The 22,282-nt window shown below is 45.1% G+C and overlaps 1 protein-coding gene across 1 annotated transcript in view; it reads right to left on the reverse strand.

Annotated features, from left to right (window-relative positions):
- The window catches only part of TMEM163 (transmembrane protein 163), a 222,875-nt gene that overhangs the window by 15,096 nt on the left and 185,497 nt on the right, over window positions 1-22,282 (reverse strand). The window lies entirely within an intron of this gene.

Raw genomic sequence — 22,282 nt, forward strand, 5'->3', positions numbered from 1 at the left:
AGTTCAAAACCGAACAGTCATGAGAAAAACCACCTCACTGGAAACAGGACAGCTACCTGCATGGTGCCAAAGCAACTCCCCCACCAGCCTGGTCGGTGGCACTTGGTTTTAACGTATGTCCGCAAATCTTTTACAACTCCTTCCCTGGGAGGCACAACTTAATTCCCCCCAACCCCGCTTCGTGAGGGCGGGACCTGTGACTGGTATCTAACCAATAGGGCATGGAAAGGGAAAGACGGTAACTTTACAGTGGAAAGCCTGGCAAGTGGGCTTAGCCCAGTGATCACGATTAAAATGACCGGTAATAAATTAAGCTATCACGCACCTCCTGATACGACACGACGAGAAGAACACCACTTGGTGTTCTACCCCAAAATCCATCACCTCAGCTGAATCGTGAAAAACATTAAACAAATCCATATTGAGGGACAGCCCGCCAAATACCTGAGTGCTACTTTTGACACATGCCAAGGCCATGAAAGACAAGGAACAACCGAGATGGGAGGCCAAGGAGAGGTGAGGACCAAACACAGCGCCGCGTCCCAGACGGGGTCCTGGAAAGCAACGAGCCAGCGCGTGGGAAAGCAGGCAGCGTGGGGCTCCGTCCCCCGTGCTACCAGCGCCGTAGTCGGGGCAAACGCTCCCTGGTCAGCCATGTAAGGTGTTAAACCACAGGGGAGGCCGGAGGAAGGGCTTACAGGAACTCTCTACAATATGTCTGTAACTCTTATACATCTGCAATTACTTAAATTTCAGTCTCACCTCCTTGAATTATCAGTAAGGACCATGCCACATCTGGTCCCTTGGCAGACCCGAGTCCCTGCTGCAGGTGAGGTTGCACCGCAGGGGCCGTGGCGGGAGGATCCCGAATCAGATGCCCTTTGTGCAGGGAGGGACTCTGCAGACGCAGGGAGACGGTGTCCAGAGGAAACACTGCGAGTATGACTGAGGAGTCACACACCAACACAGACCCAGGTGTTGATGGAATTCAGAAAGCTTAAGGTGGGAGACTGGGGCATTCAACTAAGTACTTAAAGGCCCCAGAATCAGAGGCTGAATTCTGACCTTGCTCACCCCATACCTTTCTGGCTCCATTCAATCACTGTTTTTGCAAAGCCCTCATCCCTAAATCTCCCAAGGTGGATAAAGTCGGCATTTACCCCACCCAGGTCCCAGGGGTGGGGGGCCGAGGCCAGCAGGTCTTCGTTCAGATATAAAATCCAGAGACAGAAACAAAGCCGACCTCTCAGATCTCAGTTCTCTTTTCCATAAAGGGCAGCAAGACACCTACAGCCCCTGGCACACAGCTGATGCGCAGCAGGTCGCAACTGTCGTCCCAGGGCCCAACACGCCATCCGGGCACTAACTTACTCCACCCAGCAGCTGCATGAGGTGCTAACCGTATGCCCCGGACTAAGTCTGGTAAACATTCCTATAAAAGAAACACAGGGGACTTACTACTGAGAGGGTGGTAGGTGTGGTGAAATGTAAAGAAATGCAAGAGACTGTGAGTGGGACCCACGGCAGCTTATAAAGAGAGAAGGGTGTTTGGGACCTATTCTTCACCTTAGAAGCTTCATCTCAGAGAAAGTTCTCCAGGCTGGGGTGGCTCTTAGGTCCCATTCCTGGAGGAACAGGGAGTGGGGAACTGATGTCACCGAGCAGTAGTTGAAGGCACCCAAGCAGGAACCTCCATGAGTAACTACGTGACTCTGGGCAGGTCACTGACCTCCCTCTATCCCTCCACGCCCACCTCCGTAACATGGAGAAAACAGTAGATCTCCCACTCCTGGTGGCTGCGCACTGTGTCCACGGCGATCAGCAGAATTCCCTTCCCAGGTGGCTTGGAGTCACACTTGGCCACCAGAGACACCTGTGTGAGACTTGGAAGGTAGAAGTGAAGTGGCCTAGTCCCTGAGGGCAGGTGCAGGGCTGGCTCCCCCTGGAGGGAGGGCAGCAGCTGCCTCCAGCCCTGCCCCACCCGCCCCGTCCTGCATCCAGAGCCTGGCGTGCCTGCAGCCTCACACCGAAAGGCGCCCACATCATCAGGGTTGAGGCAGTGAGGGTCAGGTGGGGTTCCAGTCCATCTTCAGGCGCCCAGACGGTCCCTGCCCTGCACCGCTCATTACCCCTGTTTCCCTCCTTCCAGGCCCCTATGACTTCAGGCCCGGGTTCCGGTGGTAGCCAGACAGGGGCTCTTCCGCAGCCCCCAGCATCCTGTACGGTTCATCCCCGCAACAACGCCCCATGGGGTTCACTGAGAGTGGGGTGGCTTCTCTGCTTGCAGCCGGCACACCACTTCCTAAGGGTGTTTCAAAGTGTTTAGCTGTGCCTAGCACACAGTAAGTGCTCTATTTAAATGTGGAGAAGCCGATATGCAAAACCCAAGTTTTTCCCGTCCGTGGGTTATTTCTGCCACCCACGCTGTGTTCCCCAGGTCAGCTCTGAAGGAGCAACACCTGTGTTGCGCCCTGTTGAAGTCTGAGAGAACAGAGACTGTGCCACCTCTGGCCTCACCCGGAGCTACAAGGTTTGGTTGGCTCGCTATTCCTGCACCGACCTGTCTCAGAAGGAAGCTAACCCTGAAGGAGCCATAGAGGACCTGGGCTGACACAGACCTGCCCGAGTCCCTCTCCCAAAACTGTAACCAATGCAGATCTGCCTGCCCGTACAGAAGCCAATACTCGAGAGGAGGGCGCTGATGTAAAGGAAAGGGGTTTATCTTCAGGTGCCGGCCATCTGGAAGATGGGGCCTCCCGTCTCAAAGCCCACCTCCTCCTCTCAGTGGAGGCAGAGGTTTTTATGAGGAGGGAGGGGAACAGAACAAAGTGACCAAGGGAGGGGGGTGAGAAGCTCTCCACATGCAGACCCTTCCAATAAGGTGTCAATGTGAGAGACATCTGAACCTGTAGAGAATTTTTGGTGAGTTTATTGGAGCCAAACTGATGACAACCGCTGGGAAGCAAATCTGGATTAGACAGGCTCAGTGAAGGTGAAGGTTGACCTTTATCAGAGAAAGATTCTGGCCTAGGACATGGCTACCTGCCGTGAACTGATTTTAGTTCCTCAGTGTTCATTTCAGACCATCCTTTGTGGTTCCTTTAGGTCTCTGAGTTTGTAAGGCTGCCTCACCATCCTCTCCTGAGCTTGTCAGGTTAAGATGTGGCCCCTTTTCCTCCACAAAGGCAGGTGACCATCCGGAGTGCATCATCCTGGCTTAGTCATCGAGGATTTACGTCATCCTGGCTCCGTGACTGAAGGTTAGCAAATCTCCCCGAACTGGGATGCTTGAAGGTCAGAGTCTGTATCTTATGGAGTTAGCGCCTAGGATTCTTAAACAAACACGCTGTACATCTACAAGCTACACATCAGTCAGAGTCAGCACTTACAGGCACGATGTCCAAAGAACGGTGGGGCAGGCTCCAGTTTCCCACCGTTATAAACCCAGCCTCAGAAGCCTGGAAGAGCTCCGTGATCTCCCCACCGGAGCCCAGCTGGCTTTCCTCTCTCCACTCTCCCACCGCAGGTATTGTTAGCATGAGCAGACTGTCACAAAGATGTAGTCATTAGCCTGCTCAGCACATTAGTCACTGTCACAGACTGTTTGTGTCCCCCAAAATGCATATGTTGAAGCTGCAACCCCCCCAATGTGATGCTGTTTGGAGACGAAGCCTTTGGGAGGAATTACGGTTTAAGTGGAGCCATGAGGATGGGGCCCCTGGGATGAGATTAGTGTCCTGATAGGAAGAGGAAGTGGTCTCTCTCTCCGCCTGTTCCCACTGAGGGAAGGCCCGGTGAGGTCGCGGTGAGAAGGAAGCCATCTCACTGAGGTGTGAGCAATAAACTCCTCTTGTTTAAGCCACCGAGTCTCTGGCATTTTGTTACGACAGCCTGAGCCGACTAAGTCCCTGGGTATAATAAAAAATAAAAGTGTTTCTGAGAGGATTCCTCTCTAAGAGTTAGGGAGCTGGAGCAGGCATAGCTAATGATAAGAAATTACAACCCAAGCAGGCATGGAAACACCACTGACTTCTTCCAAAGTGCAGCCACACCCGTCATGCCTCACTGGACTCTCACAGCCAGGTCTAGCCGGCATCTGACGGGAGGAAAAGCAGATGCACCCAGGCTGAATGACTTGCTCAGGGTCACTTAGCTAGCAGCAGGACCTGGATTGGATCCCAGCTGTAAACTGTACCAGGACGCTTCACCTGTGGCCTTGTAAACATCTCTCACAGCATCACTGAACCACAGACTCTGTAAGAACAGAGGGAAGGCCATTTCCTTGTTAGGTACTCAGTTTCCACTGTGACTAGCACTGGACCACTGTGTTCTCAGATTTGGATAGAAGATAAGGGCAAAAAGTACAAGAAAACTGGCCACTGACTCAAAAGTCAAGTACCACTTAAAAAAAAAAATAAAGGGCAGCCAGAGATTGGGAAAAAAAACATTTGCAAACACATTTGTCAGAGGTATTATACCCAGAATATATTAAGAATTTCTATAACTCAAGAGAAGAGAACAGGACTCAATTTTTTTAATGAGCAAAAGATATGAACAAACAATTTACGAAAAAAGATACATGATAGCAAATAAGCACAAAACACTCCACATCAATGCATCAACAGGGAAATGTAAATCAAAACCACCATGAGATACTACTGCATACCAATTAGGGTCAGTAAAAATAAAAAGCAATAATAAGGGTGATGGCGAGGATGCAGGGGAACCAGAACTCTCATGCCCTGCTGGTGGGAATGTAAAGAGGTACAGCCACTGTGTAAAACAGGCCGGCCATTCCTTGTACAGTTAAGTATTAACTTATCATAGGAGCCAGCAATTCAACTCAGTGGTGTTTTCTGAAAGTAAACCAAAGCCTATGTCCACACAAAAACCTGAATACTAATGTTCTTAGCCACTACTGTCATAGTGTCAAAACACTGGAGACAACCGACATGTCCATCGACTGGTAAATGGATAAACCAACTAGGAGATACACCCACCCAGTGGAATACTGCTCGGCAATGAAAAAGAACGAACTACTAAAGCTTTCAGCAAGATTACAGCTACACTTCAGAAGCATCATGCTAAGTAATAGAAGGCAGACAGAAGAGACTAAATACTTTATGGTTCCATTTCTATTACAGTCCAGAAAAGAGGATCATGCCAACAGAAAGCAGACTAGTGGCTGGGGAGGGGGGGTAATTAACGACGACAAAAGTGCATCCTGGAGCCCTTCGGAGTGACAGAAACATCCTGTGTCTTCACCGTGGTGGTAGTTTTTTGACTATATACCCCATCAAACTGTATGAGAAATTTTATTGTATGTACATTGCATATCAATATTACTAATTTTTTAAAAAAGCAATTTATAGCCCTGGCCAGGTGGCTCAATTGGTTGGAGGATCCACCTGTACACCAAAAGGCTGTGGGTTTGATCTCCAGTCAGGGCACACACCTAGGTTGTGAGTTCAATCCCTAGTCAGGACGTGTACAAGAGGCAACCAATTGATATTTCTCTCTCACATTGATCTCTCTCCCTCTCCCTACCCCCCTTCCTCTCTCCCTAAAATTAACCAACATATCCTCAGGTGAGAATCTTTAAAAAAGCATTTTATATCAAGGAATCCTCAGGTAACAGTTACAAATACTTACATAGTTCAGCTTATGCACATTATTATAATACACATAACGTCCATTATCGTGACACTGGGTAGGGAAGAGAGAGCAGACACAATCATTAGGAAGATTAAATCGGCGGCTCAGAGAGCTCAGTGGTGGAACGTGGACCCTGATGGGCTGACTTCAAGCCTCATGAGTTTTCTGCTGATATATCTCCACTGTCTGGGTGGCAAACACTCCTTTTTATAGTTTATCTCAAGTGTTTCCTCCTCTGTTGAGCGTTTCCCGACAACTCACACTCTAAGAATGACACTTGTGCTCCACACCCCCACGGGGCCATGTCCTCAGGGGTCTCCTGGCATGTCCTTGCCCTTGTTTCCTCCCTCGTCTCCCTCTCCTGGGAGCTCACTGACAGAAGAGACCCTTTCTCATTCACCTCAGCATCTATCCCCATGACAATAAAAAATGGTGATATGAACTACCACACAGCACAGAGGGATGTCAGAGTCATAATCACCCGGACTTCTAGGAGACGTTTTATGGAAGATGCAGAAATGTTATCCAGGTAGCCATTTGTCATCTTGATCCGCAGTACATGTCAGTGGCATGAAGTTACAAAACCGCGTGGATAAGGCATCCCGGGTGGTGGGGCAGAGAGAGGAAGCACCAAGCTGATGGATCTCTAATGATCAAAGGGGATGTGGGGATGCACCTTGGAATGGGCGCCCTCGAACACCAGCTGTGTCTCTGGAACTTTGGAGGGAAGCAGGACTTCGGTGACAGCAAGGCTGAATTTCGGCATGACGGGAGGTGACAGACCCTCGTGGCCATACACATGCTCCAAACTAGCAGACACAGGGGGGTCTACACATCTCTCTCTGCTCCCACTGGCCAGGGCTGTGCGACATGAAGGCTCCCTCTAAAGGCTGCCCAACGCCTGTCACCCCACGGCCCCAACCCAAGCTTCAGGACAACCTAGGAGAAGCCACCTCAGCCTGGCCTCCACCTTCCAGACCACATGTGACAAAAGCCAATGGTCAGTCCATCTGAGAAGAGGGGTTTTTTCTAAGACATAGTTATACCCTAAATCTGCAATTTCCCAACCTCATGGGTCCCACACATGAAAAGCAGCACATTAACTCAATGGAAGAAGTCACTTTATATAGAAGTTCCAAGACCCTGACAGACCCCTGAAGCACAAAACGCTTTCCACCCTGAACTCCGCTGTCTGTGCCAAGACCAATTCTGTCCTGCCTGAGAGATCACATCCTAGAAACACCTGCATGCCCCGCTCTCACCCAGGTTCTCCCCACCAGCCCGGTGACCAGGCAAAGGACAGCCCGCCTTCCCCATAAGCATCAATCGGTCTGAAAATTATAGAGCATTAGAACTGGCAGAGGGCTTAGAGATCATCTAATTAATGATGCAAGTGGGGACACTGAGGCTCATACAGAGCAGGTGGCTCCCCCACAGGCGGCCGAGAGGGGCAGAGCCCGGGGCTCAGACCATCAGCCACCTCTGCCTCAGCAGCCAGACACTGTCAACTCCTTCTCATTCTCTACGCTGGAACGTGCTGAAAGCGACACGGCTAATTTTGGGATTCAAAGGCAACTAGGGGAGAGCTGATAAAACCAATCTGTGGAGGATGCTTGTGCACACATGTGGTGTTAGTCACCGCACACCCACTCGGCCGACCTTGGTCAGCCAGGTCGGGCCGCCACGATCAGCTTCCCTCCGAGACGATGCAGAGCCAGGCACTGCCCCACCCACAGACTGGGGCCCTGGCAGATGAGTTCCTGTGACCTGAGGGACACTGATAAAACGGTGAGCTTTTGCAGCCCCTCTCAGCAAAGCCAAACCCAACCGAGCCAACTGGGTGGAGCCAGCCCCTCTGCCTCACCTTTACCGTTCTCCCCTTCTCCCACTCTGCTCCAGTCACCCTGGCTTCCTCCCGGTTCCTCAAACAGAGCGAGCACACTCCCACCTCAGGACCTTCGCTCGTGCTGTTTCCTCTCACTTCCTCATCCCTGTCATATCTCTGCTCAAATATCACCTTCCTGGAGAAGCTGTTCCTTGACTAGAATCCCTCTCCATTCCGGATCTTTTATTTTTAAATAGCACTTTTCACATTCAAACACATTTATGGATACTTAAATTTAAAATTACAGTAAAATGACAGCAAAATCACAACTATCAACAACTGAACCTAAAAAAAATATTAAGCAAACAACTAGAACAGGAACAGAATCAGAGAAATGGAGATCACATGGAGGGTTATGAGTGGGGAGGGGGCAAGGGGGGAAAGGTACAGGGAATAAGTAGCATAAAAAGTAGGTACAAAATAGACAGGGGGAGGGTAAGAATAGTATGGACAATGGAGAAGCCAAAGAATTTATATGTATGACCCACGGACATGAACTAAAGGTGGCGGGGGTGGGGGCGATGCTGGGAGATGTAGCAGATTCACCTAACAGAGAAACGAACACAGGGAGACTGTCAAAAAAACGAGGAGATAAAGAAACCTGGCCTAAATGAAAGAACAGGAGAAAACTAGAAAAAGAACTAAATGGAGGTTAGCAATCTATCGGATACAGAGTTCAAAAAACTGGCTATAAGGATGCTCAGTGATCTCAGTGGGAACTTCAGCAAAGAGATAGTAAGCAGAAATAAAAGTGTGTTGATTAAGCCTCCCAATCTACGTATTTCCTTCCAGCAGCCACAGACAAAGACATCCACCATCACGCCCACCAACAACTCATACACCAAAACAGAGGTGGGGGTGTGAGTCAACGCCTATAAACCGAATTTGTCTTCTGAATGGTTCACATTATCGCACACAGTGGGGGATCCTTGATCACCAGCCAGCAGCAGCTTCTTACACTGTGATACTGAGTTTCTCCCTCCTCTCTGCCACCACCCCCATTTTTCCACACAGCCTCCTCCTCTCAGAGTGCTTTTATTCATGGTTTCTCACAGGAAAGTCTTCTGTAGAAATGAATTTCTTTTGCAGTACCCCTTCTCCCTTCCCACTTTAAGTTTATTCCTCATCACAGTGACACCAGTAGATGCGATTCCAGGTCACAGTGAACCGTGGTCACTGACACCAGACAGAGGGCCTGTCTGGAAATGCAACTCACCCATGCCCCAAGGACCAGCACTCCCCTTTCCATCAGCTGAGCAACAGCACACGGGGGCATGTGGACATTCGCTTGCTTACGACCGCAAAAAATAATGCATCCTTTGCTTTCCTAACGAGGACAGATTTCAAACCATTCTGACACTTTACATGTTCTAGAATTACCCAGGGACATGCTAGTGCTGGATGAATAATAAATGTATATCGATTTACAGCCCCAGGTGAAATTAAAAGTCACTCTTACCCTCAGATCTTCTTGTCCCCGACTCCCACCCCCCAGGCAGAGGAGAAAAGCTAGCAGATGTGGAGAAAATTATGCAGAGCATGAGCCTTCAATTTCCCTTGGTTATTAAATTATATTGACAAATTGCCATGGATTCACATTAAATGACTTCACAATTTAAAAATTAACGTATGAGACCATTCTGATGTTGGGAAGGTCAATAGCTCATGTTTACATAATCGGGTAAGCAGCTGGGAGATTTTGCGGCTGGTGGACATTGGGGTCACTGGTGGGACTTACAGACTGGGGAGTCCTGGTCCCTGGTGATTTCTGGTGGGCTGGTCCACCTGCAAAGTCTTGTGGAGGGAGCAGACGCCCAGCCCCATGGATGGCATGAAGCTGACATAGGCAGGGTCATGAGAAGCCAGGGAGGACAAGGCAGTGTCAGCTGAGGCACTGTGACAGCCTCAGGGGCAAGGTGGGCGCTGTGAAGTGCTTGGCTACCACGCTAAGACGCAGCCTCATTTTTGTTAACCAAGGCATCAGTCTGACAGCGGTTTGCTAATGCAAGACGGCAAAGCACAGCTCACTGGGGAGAAGCACTCTAATCCCTGAACACCGCCGTGACATCTGAGGTGAGCCACCCTGGCTGGGCTCACACACCTCCTTCCCTGGGGGACCAACGGGCATTTACAGGGAGAGACACCTCCAGGTTCCCTAAAACCAGGACCGAGCATAACAACCCCTCAGCTACCCTCTCATGGCACAGAGGCATTGCGTCGTGAATAGCTCTTCCCTGCAAAGGAAGACCTTCTGGCGGCTAGTTCTTGCCCCCATTGTTGGTATGAACACCATGCCAACAACCCTGTAGAGAGTTCCTCTAATAACAGTCATAACAATACAAGCAGATACTATTATTAATGCCCATTACAGATGAGGCTGTCTTTCCAAAGGCTTAATAACCATTTTTATTTTAAACATAATCATCACAAAATTCAGAGTCTTCTCTAATGTTATCTGATGGCCCTCAGTGTCAATTTTGGCTTTAAAAACAAATAATCCACAATGAAAATAATATCACTTCATATATTAGAAAATGCCTTAAAAATCAAAAGGGCCAGTATGGCTCAGCTGGTTGGAGCATCATCCCATAACCAAAATGTTGTGAGTTCGATTCCCAGTCAGGGTACATGCCCGGGCTGTGAGTTCAATCTCCAGCCCAGTCAGGTACAATCCCGTTTGGTTGTGTGGTAAGCAACCAATCAGTGTTTCTCTGTCTCCCCCTTCCTTTCTCTAAAAGCAATGAAAAAATGTCCTCAGGCAAGGATACCTATATATGTGTGTGTGTGTGTGTGCGTACTACATATATGTGTGTATGTATATACTTATACATATATATAGTATATACCTATACATACATGCATATATATATTTCAGAAGGGATTCCTACTAAAGATCATGGAATAAACACACATATTCAGCTTTTGTAAGACCACTAAATGGCAGCACAGGAACTTTATTTTAAAGGCATGAACCTACAAAGAAAATGAAAACAAGAGGACAACAGCCACCAAATTATATGAGCTGGACAAGGAAACTAATGAGTAGCAGCTGCCTTAAAGGTCCAGGGAACAGTGGGACCCTGGGGCCAGGGAGAGGCAGAGAAGCAAGACGCCAAAACCCAAGGACCCAGGAATCCAAGCCACTAGGCACTCCTGGAACTGGGGTAAAAGAGGCGAAACTAAAGCAGGAAGACTAACTAACAGTGTCCTTAAGAGGCCCCAGCCCGTCCTGCACCAGGCACGTGTGACGGCCTGGCTCCCTAGGGGGCAGGGAAGTGCGTTCACCGCAGGATCACAACGGAGGGGCTCTGCCCTGGGCGCGCCAGGTGGGGCTGACAGCAGGGCCACCGCCGCAAAAACTGGGGGCTGAGGGAGTTTACCTCGTACTCTGCCACAGTGACTAGCCCTGGAGAACAGAGAAAGTTATTTAACTGCATAAAGTAAAATGTACAGACTTACAGAGAAAACCAATTATATTTATAAACAATAAGACTGCTTTAGTAATAGAAGTGTTTCTTTCTTTTTTTTTTAAAGTAGTCATTTCCAGAGAGGGGGGAAGGGAGGGAAAAAGAGAGGGAGAGAAACATCAATGTGTGGTTGCTTCTCACACGCCCCCTACTGGAGACCTGGCCCAAAACCCAGGCATGTGCCCTGACTGGGGAATTGAACTGTTAACCCTTCTGTTCGCAGGCTGGTGCTCAATCCACTAACCCATACCAGCCAGGGCTAGTAACAGAAGTGTTTCTAAATTAATGTACTAAATAGCAAAATCCAACAGCATCTAATAAGTACAGTAATTTGGGGTTGTGATAAGCACAAAAAAATATTTTGAGATATCTGCCAAACCAATCTTAAGTAAAAAAAAAATCTGATTTTTTAATTTTATTGGTGAACAGGTCGCAGGAACTTTAATATTACAACTATGTTATATTATCTAACTTTATAATGAAAAAATGCTAAATTTTAGATAGAGATGAAATAAAAATAAAGGCAATTTTTTTTCAATTAAAGTTTATGGACTCCCTAAATTCCATCCATAGACCCAAACACCATCTTAAAAGCCCCTGCCCTTAATTTAGATCCTATCTGATAAGCCTCACCTATACATAGTCATAAATATATTCTTCTTAAATGTAATCAGCCAACCAGTGTTCACCAGACTTTTGGGAAGCCGTCTGATATGAAAGACAGAGATCTAAGAAACAGGATAATGCCACCTGGCAACCATGGTATGAAGAGAGATGAAAACGTTTAAAATTATTGTTAACATCATTAGAAATACAAGATACTATACTTTCATATGAGAAAAGGATGCTACAAAAAGAACACATCAGGAAAAGAAGTTCTTAGAATTTATAATACAGTAATAGAAATTAACAACTTTAAACGCATCAGAAGATAGGGTTGATAGAGTCTCTTGGGAAGAAAAAAAACACAAAAAGTAAAATATAGAAAAAAAATTAGAAGACCAGTCTGACATTTGAATAATATAAAGCCTAAAAATATAGAACAGAGAAAATAGTAAAAAAATCACTAATAAAATAATTTAAGAAAAACCTTCCAGGATTAAATGACATGAGTTAAATCCTCACCAAGGCTGAACACTGTAAACTTGCAGAACACGGAGGGCAAACAAGATCCTACAAGTTTCGGCGAGGACAGACAGGCCTTGGAAAAAGGACAGGCTATTCCAGCACCATTATCACTTCTTGGAAGCAGTATCAGAAATTAGAAGGCATGGACTAATGCCTCTAAAACTCTAAAAGTAAACTCATTTCCACTCAGGCAAACTACCAAGTAAAGTGTGAAGATGGAATACCAACATTTTCTGACATTCCAAGTCTCAAAAATTTTGCTTTCCCTCTATCTGTTCTTAGGAAGCTACTGGAGGATGTGCTTCTCCAAAACAATGGAGTAAACCAGGAAAAACAGCAACATGGGATCCAACAAGATACATCTATTTCTCCTGAGAGAGAGTCAGATGAACCCCCAGCATTACAATGAATGGGGCCCTAAGATGACAACCGCAGCACCGACTGGAGTGTGCGCGTGGACACGTGTGCGTAATCGGCATTATATATCCAGGTATTAGTATGAGAGGATAACAGTGTAATGCAAGAAAGGAATAAATAAACATGTAAGACTCCTGGGCTCAGCTCTGAGTAACATTTATAACATAATGACAACAATGCTGAATACTGATCTAACCAAAATAACAATGTGAATATAGTGGGAAGTAATTAGGAAATGATTAAAGGAATGAAGGAACCGCTAAAGATGAAAATGTAATGAACAAGAGAGCAAATTGACAGACTTGATCTACAAAATCAAATGCAGGTTTTCAAAAAAAGAAATGAAACAAACTTGTTGAAGCCAGCTTGAGAGCCAAAAATCAAGAACACGAAGAAACATTAGCAATATGTACTGATGGATTAGATATTTTAGAAAATCATATGAGAATAACAGGAGAAACATTAATGCAATATATTTGAAAGCCTAGATAAAATAAGCAATTTTCTAGAAAAAACAAATTTTGAAAGTTGTTCCAAAAACAAACTATAAAACTATTTAAGGTGGCAGGGGGGAAAGCTCAATGATGATGATGATAATAATAATAATAATATAATAATAATAATAATAAATAATAATAATGATGATAGAAGCAACACACACACCTGTTGTAGCACCAAGTGCTGGGCAGTTTTTAAATGCTTTTTATATGTTCCCTGAGCTCACCCTTCCAACTTCACAAAGTAGGCACTGACATTAATTTCATATATGAGAAAACTGTAGCCAAAGAAGTGAAGTACTGGTCCAAGTCTCCCAGTTAATTTACACAGGGAGTCCTGGCTCCCGAGTTCACTGGCTCAGTTTTGCAGGTAATTTCCACTAAAACTAAGGATGAATAACTCCTATAGTATAGCCAGTATTCCAGGGCACAGAAAAATAAGGAAAGCCACATCACACATGAATCAGATGATCCATATTCCAAACATATGTGAAAATGGTGACTTTCACATTATTACATGCATTTCATCCCAATCAAGAAATACATATATTGAATAAAAGAAAAAGAAAAGCTAGGTAAATCATTTGGCACAGTGGGGAAATAGTAGGTTTATAGTTTTTCTCATGGAAAATAATACAATGATTAATAAATAGTAATGCAGGAATAAACTCTGTTTCATGTGGTCACAACTGCAAACCTACTTTCACCCACCCTGTTTGTGGGCACACAAGGTCAGGGCTTTAGATCAATGCCACTTATGAGCAGACACACACATAAAAAAACCCTAAATGAAATAGTAAGTCAAAACAAGCAATGGATTTAAAAAATAATGCCTTCTAGTCAAATAAGGTTTATCACAAGACTATAATGATGCCTTGATATTAGAATATTGCTTCAAAATGTGAACATCTTACAGGAAAAGAAATATCTCAGTATTTACAGAAAAAGTACTCAAACTTCAACACCTATTTGTGATTAAAAAAAAAACAACTCCTCTAACCAGGAAAAAAATGAATAGTCACTTCACTCCAAAATCAGAAGCAAACTTAAATACTGTATGGAGATTTTGGCTAATAAATAAGACAAGAAAAAAGAGAAACATTGTAAACATTACTACATAATATATCCAAAACAATGAACTGATAAACAAATCTAACTTCAGAAAAGTCAGCAAGGTTATAGGCTAACAAAACCAATATTCAAATACCATTAGCTATTTTATGCAGTAATAACTTAGAAAATGAAATAAATATGAACCCCTAAAGTAGCAACAAAACTCATAAAATATAAAGGAATAACCCTAATAAAATGTGTAGGGTCCTTAAGGAGAAGATTACAAAAGTTCACTACAGGAGATTAAAAAAAAATGAGTAAAGAGAGAAGAAACGGAAGGAAGGATTTAATAGTTACAAGGAACCAATTTACTCAGTTAATAAATTTAATACAACCTCAATACCACAACAAGATTTTTCATTAAATTTGGCAAAGTAATTTTGAAGTTCATATTGAGTACTACAAATGCAACATTAGTCAAAACCACTTTGAAGATTGCAGAGAGTGGCCAAACATTAAGACTTATTATAATCGCAGAAATTTAAATGTGCCATACTAGAGGAAAGCCAGCAGACCCCTGGAACTGAGCGTGACTGGCCCAGGTCCAGGCAGCCGTGCCCCGGTGGGAGTTTGGCATGTGATGGAGGCGGCCTTTGGAATGGAGGTGGGAAGGTCCTATTTTCATATTAAAAAAGTAGTCAACAAAATTGGATCCCTACCTCATACCAAACACACACACAAAATTCTAGACAAATTAAAGATTCAATTTTAAAGTCTAATTTTTTATACGTGTAAAAATATAAGGAGATATCAGCATTCGTCTTCCTCACATCGGGGCAGTAAAGTCTTTGTAACACCCTACCTCCCCCAACTAAACAAAGCCATCGCTGTCCCACAAAGGAAATGACTGATGAATCTGATTACACCAAAATGAAAGGTGGGGGCGGGGGCTTCTCACAGCCCAGGATATATGACATCAAAAACAAGAACTAGATGTTAAGAGAAACTATTTGTAACTTGCATACCAGACTGGTGCTCAGAACCTGTAAATGACTCCTAAAAACCAGGAAGAAAAAAACAACAGAAAAATCGGCAAAGGAAGTAGTTTATAAAAAACACAGACAATAAATATTAAGAAGGATGATCTTTACCAATAACCAAGGGAAAACAAACTAAAATAAGAAACCATTTTCCACCCAAGAACCTGGAAGACTGTGGTAGGTCAGAAGGTCTACCAAGCCCTGGCTGGTGTAGCTCAGCGGATTGAGCACAGGCCTGCGAACCAGACGGTCGCGGTTCAATTCCCAGTCAGGGCACATGCCTGGGTTGCAGACCAGTTCCCTGCAGGCTAGTTCCCAGCAGGGGACGCACGAAAGGCAACCATACATTGATGCTTCTCTCTCTCTCTCCTTCCCCTCCCCTCTAAAGATAAATAAATAAAATATTTAAAAAAAAAAAAAAAAAGAAGGTCTACCAAGGTCACACCAAGCATGGGGACATTCTGAGAACATAAAGTGTTGCAGCCACACTGAAGGGCTACCTGGCATGTCTATTAAAGCACGTGCACCCTCTACACCCAAACTTCCTCTCCCAGGTGTTTACCCAGAGAAACACCATCTGCACAAACTACACACTACCATGGTGTACATACTGTTCATTCCAACAGCATCGTGATAAGAGTAAACTACTAGAAACCCAAACGCCCAGCAACAGGGAAGTGGCTGCAATACATGAATTTATATGATAGGCATTAACATCCTAAGTGTTCTAGATTTTAAAACCATGTTGATTTAAAGAGTTGCAGGGTAATATGTACAATATCCATTCAAGTGATAATACACACATCATTATATTTCTTATGGATATAAATATGTCTCATACAAAAATCAGGGGTCATAGTCAAAGGAACCATATATATATATGGGCTGCTTGCCCTGCAGATCACCTGTTCACACACATCACTAGCACCGCAGCACAGAAAAGAGCTCAAGGCCACGACAATGGGGGAGTGGTCTGGACAAGTCCCCTTTGCTGGCTCTATTTCTCCCAGAGGGGTGTAAAAGTGTCCACAGCACAGACTCTGTTCAAGGTTCCTTGAAAGATTAGCTCTTCTTGGTTACATCCCATTTCTAAGTGTGGAACTGGCTCTGCCTGGTATAGCCAAAAGCTCCACATGTGCATAAATTAATTCATTCACATACATTTATCAATATACATTTATTAAGTTTCTGATACATGCTGAGTTCTATTCAGTGCTAGGAGGAGAGTGAGTCTTAGTCCTCAAAGAGTGTACAGTGTATTCAGGGAGACAAGTAGAAAGAAAATTACACCACAACGTGGTCAGAGCTACCAGTGCCATCAGCACTAGGTGCTGTGGGAGCAGAGGATGAGCACCTATACTGGAACTCCAAACGGAGGGCACCAAGGGTAGGCAAACAGGACGGCAGGCAGAACCTCATGGTAACAGGAACAGGCACCAATCCTGCTTCTCCCTAGCAGAAGGGGGCAAGTGTAGAGGCCCACAGCCGTCAACAGTGAGAGCCTTAACTCAGTTGTTCCTCTGGCAGCCATCTCTGCACATGTCCTCTCTTTGGAAGAGTCACCATACAGAAAATAAAGGAGAAAGTCCAAGGTCCCAAGGAATGTGGCCGGCCCACACCGGTGCCCGGGTCGGCTGGATGAACAGAGAGCCTGCTTTAATAGGATTATTTAGGAATCAAGAATTTTTACCCAGTACGCCAAATCTACTTCCCCCCAAAAGTATCAGCTATTTCCCTGACAATTCAGTACCATGTGTCACTTTGCCCCCAGATACTTGGCAGACGACTCCAGAGCACCAGCACAGCCCCTGTGCTAGGGGGACAGAGGAGCTCCCGTCATTGCTCCCCAGCACCCGGGGTACTACGAGCGGCACATCAACACGGCTGTTTCAGTCAAAGCTGGGGAAACAAAAAGGCACTGGGTCTGATTCTCTTCGTTAGCTAAACAATTAACAGAAAACCAGAGAAATGTTATGAAAAGTACATTGTCCTTGGTATACTTAGGGAAGTGAATGAGAAAATATTTACTTAAAAATGTTAAACATCTTTAAATTTTTTTTCTTTTTTCCAAAAGATAAGGCAGTGCTCTTAAAACCTCAGAGAAAAGGAGATGCCAAATTAGAAGTGCTGAATTCTCACATTCCAGATGGAAAGACAAGTGCCAAGAGATTAAATACACTTCCCAAGGTCAAGCGCAGATGCATCTGAATAGCAAAGTACTCAACCTTGATTTAGCAACACCCATCTCTGGTAAACACCCGTATCCTTAAATACACAGATTCCCCCAAATTAGACTAGGGGGGTGTTGGCAGACATGGAGAGAAGTAAACATATTTCCCTCCCTTCCCTCTTCCCTCACTTCCTTTCACCTCCCCACTTTTGTTACCATAACCCAGCAGTCCCCCCAAGGCAGGTTTTCATGGTATGTGTCGTGTTGGAAGCTTCAAGGCCACTGGGGAAATGGGGGCGGGGGTCAGTCCATTGAGTAGTGTGCAAAATCCTCGACTTGAAGCTTATTCAGAATCTTCTGTTAGAGTGAGTCTCAGCCATATTTTTTTTCAATCAGGAAACAGAGCCGGTTAGATCAGCTTTTCTTGAGAGCTGGCTTTCAGGCCTCACACTCCATGGTGCTTCAGGAGGCAATTCACAGGACAGAAAGAGCCCTGTCAGAACACATGGTCCTGTGCCTGTGTGTGCATGTGTGCGTCTGGAGGAAGTCACTTCATTTCTTTCCCTGAGGATTTGTTTCCTTATTACGAAACGGCAGTGAGTCTGACGCCCCTATATACTTCAGGAATATTTATTGTGAAAGTCTAATGAGACTCAAGCTGAACAGTACCTTTTGAGGTAGAAAATACAGAGGCACACCAGAAAGAATAAAGCAGCACGGCAGACGGCTCACAGACATATCACATTCTGATTCAAATCCCAGGTTAACACAGGTAGGGAAAGAGCCAGTCAGCCATTTCCTAGGTAACACCTGAGCTGACAAACAAATCGCACTGGATGCAGGAGACCAAAAAGGCTGAAAGCACCTTCCCTGTGCTTTCAGGTTTAAAATGGTTAATCCTCTCAAGAGCCTGAACCACCAGCAGGTACCCCGCAGGGTTCCCAGCAATGACATGAGATCAGTCATACTCCAGCAAAGGCGCCTCTCACTAGGTCCCTCTGATGACAGCTGTTATATTCAGCCAACTATTTACACTTTCCCCTCTTATCATTCACTTTGTCTTCATATTACTGCCTATTTATAGTGTAACTTTTTAGTGGTGCTGTCAACATCCCAGCTACTGAATGTATGGGAAAATAAACCCTAACTTCATTGCAACTTAAAATATTTATTTTGCATAGAGTTGAGCAAGATTCCTGCTTGGCCTAGCAATATGAGGTCATGTGTGACCAAGCATGGCCTATCAGTGAACTTGAACTGCATATATTTAAAGTATACAGCTTGATTGATGCTGACATATTTTTATATCTGAGAAACCATCACCAAAAACAAGAGAATCACCCCCAAAAGTTTCCTTGTGACGAATAATTCCTACCCCCGCCCACCATCCTCAGGCAACCACTAGCCTTCTGTTACTGTAGATTAGTTTGCAGCTAAAATTTAATGTAAATGGGATGCTGTATGTATTCCTTTTTGCTTTGCTTCTGGTACCCACCTTAATTATTTGAGGTTCATCCATGTTGTTGTTCATCAATAGTGCCTTTTTAATGCCGAGTGCATTCCATTATGTAGATATACCACAATTTGTTTATCCGTTCACTTGTTATATATTTGGGTTGTTTCCAGTTTTTGACATCAGAAATAAAAACGTAATAAACATTTGTGTGGGAGTCTTTGTTCAGACATATATTATCAATTCTCTTGGGTAAATCCCTGAGGGTGGAATGGCTAGATCATACGGTAAATGAATGTTTAACTTTTTGATGAACTTCTGAACTGTTTTCCAATGTGGATGAAGCATTTCACTCTCATCGTCCATATATGAGCTGGAGATGCTCTCCACATTTGTTTTTCTTAATTTCGGGCATTCTAATATTGTAGACCGCTCTGCCTGGTTCTAGGAATTGTAGCTCGACCCCTTGTGGCTAAGGGTGAGGGATGACCTTTGGAATGCCAGCCGCAGGAGACAAAGCTTGTTTCTGGTAGCAAAGGCTGCCTCAGTTTCCTCTCCCTGCCCCCAAAGCTTGGTCAGAAGTCAATGACGGGTAAAACCCCTTACAGCAGGGGGCAACCTAAGCCAGACTCGATCACTTGGGAGGACATCATGGAAGAACTCGGGGGGGCTGCAACAAAGAGGGAGCAATAGACTCTCACCCCCTGGCTTTGACAAAGCCTGAGTCCCCATGTTCTCTGGCAGAAGCACTTCCTGGCTCTAATCCCCTTAAGCCTGAATACCTGATGGGGAGAGGTGCAGCTCCTTGCCTTGCTAGCCCGTGTCCTGGGGAAAAATCTGGCATCACAAAGACCTCCTGATAAACCTGTGAAATCTGCTCTGCTAAGAGTGCTTTCATTCATATGTTAAGGGTTCGAGCAGGAAACCCTAAAACTCTGTTCCTGATAGACTCTGAAGCCCTCAGATTTCTTTGAAATGTTATCTACTGTTTGATCCTTGCTGCCCTGTATTCCTGTGTATTACAACCCAATAAAAGGCCCTGGAGGAAGGGGCTCGAGGCCTTTTTTTCCTTGGAGAAACTGGCCACTGCTCACGGCCTTTTTCCTCTGGGACACTGGCCACCTCTCCTTCCCAAGCAAATCACATCATGTCTCAGTCATGTTTACTCTCATCCATGGCACACTGGGGGGGTTGAGAGGAAAGTTGCCCCCACATTCTAATGGGTATGTAGTGGTATTTTATGGATGTTTTCATTTATAATGCCCTGATACTAATAATGTTGAGCATTTTCTCGGGAACTTATTGGTTACTCATTTATCTCTTGTTTTGTGAATTGTCTGTATAAATCTTTTACCAATCTTTCTATTGGGTTGTTTGTCTTCTTATTAAGCTGTTCTTTACACACCCTGGATACAAGTTATTGATACATGTGTGCTGTCTATGCTGTCTTGCCATTTTCTTAATGGTATCTGGAAAGAGAAAAGATTTTTTACTTTGATGAAGTCCAACTATGATTTTTTTATTTTATGGTTCATGTATCTGGTACTGTATTTAAGAAATCTTTGCCTACCCTAAGGTTGCAAAGGTTTTCTCTTTTTTCTTCTAGAAATTTTAGAGTTTTAGGTTTTAGAGACTGAGACTTATGGTCCCTTTTGAGTTAATTGGGATAGAAGGTTGGGTGTCCTGTTTTTCCATATGGTTATCCAGCTGCTCCAGCACCATTTGTTATGGCAACTTTTCTTTCCTCCATTGAACTACTACCTTGGTACCTTTGTTGCAAACCGCTTAGCCAGATATGCATAGACCTATTTCTGGACTCTATTCTCCTTGAACTCACTCAAGCCAATAATAATCTTCTTTCATCAGTGCTCAGTTCTCTTCTGTTTAGAAGCAGGTAGGTCCTTGACTCTAGGATGGATGAATAAAGAGGTCCACCTTGCTTAAGTAACAGAATTATTCTACCTGAAGTAACAAGGGTGGGCCCCACTGTTAGAATGACGATGATTTCTGCCTTTCTTTGCCTAGTGCTGGGGAGATGTCAGCAGGGGGTGTGGAGGGCTTTGACTGTGTGTGATTATTATTTTGTTGAAGTCGACACAGCTCCCAAATTAAATTTAGAGTTGTTTGACAGCATGCCACACTGGAAGATGACTCTCACTATTGCTGATGGTGGGCCTGGGATTTATAGGTTATTGCCCAAGAAGAAACCTACAGCATTACCCAATCTTCGCTGAGAATGATGTCCCTGAAGACATTTCCCAGACAGTGCAATAGAGTCTCAGCTTCCAGAACTAAAGGCACCAAAAGGCCTGCCAACTTCCTCAGAAGCTTCTCTAGTCCAATAATATCAACCAACGTTTATTCAGTAGTTACGTCTTAAGCACATTACTTATATACTTTTTTATTTTGTTTGCTTAACAACCTGACAAAGAAGGTGCCATAATTATTGCCATTTTACAAAGAACGTGAGGCAGAAAAAGGTGAAACAACCTGCCCCAGCTTTCTCCAGTTAGGAGGTAACAGAGTTGAGATCCTTCTGCCTGACTGCAGCTCCCAATCCTTCCGCTCAAGGCTGCACTGCCTCGGGGGTACTCACCAGGTACTGAGGCAGCATTTAGAAACTCACTCCCAGGATGAGGCACTGGTTCAGAGGACCGGAGGATGACAAGCCAACTGGGTGGGGAGCTTCTCTGTGCAACTGCTCGCCTGGCCCCAAAGGCTTGCTGGGAGCACCACCACCCTCCCTCATTTCCGGCTGTTAAATACCTCCTACTTCAAAAGGGACCCAAGCTGCAACTACCTCAGACCACAGATCAGAGTAATTTTGATTAGCAATTCAGAAATATAAAAAAAAAAAAAACAGAATGTTAAGAGCATAGTTAGCACTGTCTTCTAATGACAGTTATTTTAATTAAATTACTAATTTGACCCTTATTATAAACCTCTGACCTAAGTATAGCCTCCATTTTACATATCAGGAGGCCCAGGGTCCAGAAGACGAGGTGACTGGCCTGTGGTGGTCACGGGGGCGAGAGAGGCAGAGAGGGAGTCCCGTCTCACACAGGCCGGCCACCACGTCCTCGTCACGTCCACCTGCTGAGCAGCTTCCCTGAAGCCTCCCTTCCATTGGATTCCATGTGTCCCACGATTCCCTTACGTCATGCTTGTCCCACTGCATTTCCCACTGTGCTCACTTCTCCCACCTGTGGGTGGTTCAAGAGACAAAGCAATGGAGGCACACGCTGGCCAGTGGCCCAGAGGGCAGGGGGCTGCGTGGTGAAGGGTTGAGGCAGCAGAAGTAGCCTGAGGGGCCACGGATGGGGCCACCTAGGGGTCTGGACACCCTCCCTATAGGATGGCCCTTGGCAGCACCCACTGCTAAGTATGAGAAGATAGAAAAACTAAAGAAATGTAAAAAACACAACAAACAAAAATAAAAATCAGAAAAGAAGAGAAACCAGGAGGTCCAGGTCTGAAAAGCCAAAGAAGAAGAGCAGGACCACACTACCAGGACCCC

The sequence above is a fragment of the Artibeus jamaicensis genome, unplaced genomic scaffold (genome assembly GCF_021234435.1).
Source record: "Artibeus jamaicensis isolate MK-2021 breed Jamaican fruit bat unplaced genomic scaffold, CSHL_Jam_final contig_1284, whole genome shotgun sequence".
NCBI lineage: Eukaryota > Metazoa > Chordata > Mammalia > Chiroptera > Phyllostomidae > Artibeus > Artibeus jamaicensis.